Genomic DNA, 2,508 nt, shown 5'->3' on the forward strand with positions numbered 1-2,508 from the left:
TTCCATTGTTTCTTTATTAGCAGGATATATCTAGTATTTGTCTACATATCAGACATTGATGACTAACATTTGGGTTGTTATAGAAACTATAAAAATCCAGTTCAATTTCCCATCAATTTCATAAATATACAATAAGAATTTTTCCTTTACAATTAAAAGCGTGTGTAAGACCAAGTTTAATGAGAATATTTTCACCTTGATCATATTAAACTGTAATTTAGAATTAGTTTAAATTTCACGAACCAAATAAATACAAATCTTACCTAACCATACATCTTTACTTAGTTCTTACTAAACTTAGCTTTTTCAAATGTTTAAAGTTGCATTTAGAGAATTCAACACCACATGGTATAAAATAACAAGTAACGAGTTGGTTAACGATTGTTAATTAATCACTAATCATAATAGTCTATTTGACTTAAAATAAAAGTATAAGAGCTTAATTGAACGTAATAAAATAATAAAAACTTATTTGATTTTAATTAATATATAATTTAAGGGATTTGTTTAGATATTATGCCTACAATAAATGAGTTATCAAGTAGTTGTCCCCCCTGCTTAAGAGGAAAGGGAAAGATGCAATGTTTGAATCCGTTTTTTCACCTTGAATTTCTTGGTATGACCAAAAAAAAAAAAAGGATACCTATCTACACAAATTTCTTTTAGTATCACTATTATTTATAATGAATTCTCAGATTGCCTAAAGACCAATAAAAATAAAGTATATTGCTCTATTTGTGACACGCATCAGATTCAATGTCACTGACTCACTGTGACCAACCTTAGAATCAATTTAAAAAAAAAATATTTTTGATTCAAATTAACATGGTTAAATTACAAACATATAAATAAACACAACCCAAAATGCAATAACTATTGCCAGTCTGAATTTTCATTTAAACTAGTTGAATTTTCTTTTGATATTCAATCTATATACCATCGGCTTTACCTTGACATTTGTTTTTCTTGTACAACAAATTGAAAATTACTTTTCTTGTTTTCGTTTTCCCTTCCAAATTAAAAGGAATGAGTTCTGCTGGGTGAATGTGGTTGCAGATATGAAAGAAAGAAAATGGTTAGTTGGGTGCAAAGTAATTCTCCTCTTTGATCATTAGGTTATTGCAATCAAACATGTGAAATTGGTATTCTTTTATTACACCATATTAGGCATTGAAGGCCTACTGATTGTTGCAGGCCATCACACAAGCAAAACTAATGGCAAAAGCAAGGAATAAGGACTTACCCTAAAAATTGCAGAATCCCCAAATGGTGAAAGAGATATGAATTTGTTGATGGCAACCTAAAAATTGCAAAGAAAGAATAATTCAACTCAACTTCTAAGTAAATCCTTTGTCAAGCTGAAAAAAAGGGGGATCATTTAGCTATATATGTTTATGTACATGTACAATGTAATATAAAATAAAATTAGTATCCAGTTAAGTTGCCCAAATACAAGAAAAGAAAGGAAAAAATTTGGAGAAAGCAAGGTACATCAACTTGAGGTAACCGCTAGATCTGTACTTCTCTCTCCAATTCTTTATTTCCCTTGAATTCAAAAGTTTCAAACTTTGTATTGAGTACAAATACTCGTTGAACAAATTGAAATCGAGAAAAAAAAAACTCATTTAAAATGATGTTATATAAGCATATATTAGTGCTGGAGATATGTACCCATCAATCATGTTAGGCAGCATATTTTTTATTGAGAAACATATATATTGTATAGATTGCTTCGTAAGCCGTCAACAAGTCTTCATTGCCTAAAAAAGAAGTTGAAATTAAACCAAAGAGGGAAGAGAAAGTATGAAAATGGAAAAGGAAAAGGAAAAGCAAAAAGAGAGGGAAAATCTTTTTTTTTTTTTAATAACAAAGGCATCAAGTTTATTCATAATGCAGGGACATGAACCCCTCCTTCCTTACACATAACGATTAAAGCAGAAAGCTTTGGTTCATATATCAATCCATTTTATTTGATATATGTTTCCAAAAACCTCCTCAAAAGATCAAAGAAAAATGTCCCCTGTACACATCACCAACCCTAAAGAACAGAAGCAACCCCAAAAAAAGTCACAACATTCTTCTCTCTTAAAAAAAAAATGGTCTCAGGGAACTGCAGACACCCACAAACTTACCTACACATCCCTACATCTCAATTGTCATCTCTCCCAATCCAAAAGGCGCAGGAGAGGGATCATTACTAAAAACCGCAAATACAGACGAAAAAACTCAAGGCTCGTTAACAGCTATAACCCCCCATCAAACCGAAATCAAGGGTTAGCCATAGTTGAACCTCACTTCCACAATCAAGATTAAAAAAGGAGTTTAGTACCCTCTCAATATCTCACTTTGAAGATGGATAGTAGCTTTAGCAAGTGAATCGGCTTCTTGGTTAGCCTCTCTCAGTGAATGTCTAATTTCCCATTCTATACATATCTCCTTTAGCTTTTCCATCTAATTCATCCAAAATCTCAGTCTCCAAGGCGCACTCGCAGGATCTTTAATCCATCT

This window comes from Theobroma umbraticum, unplaced genomic scaffold, assembly GCF_002168275.2.
Source record: "Theobroma umbraticum cultivar Fairchild unplaced genomic scaffold, ASM216827v3 scaffold_81.0, whole genome shotgun sequence".
In the NCBI taxonomy this organism is placed as follows: Eukaryota; Viridiplantae; Streptophyta; class Magnoliopsida; order Malvales; family Malvaceae; genus Theobroma; species Theobroma umbraticum.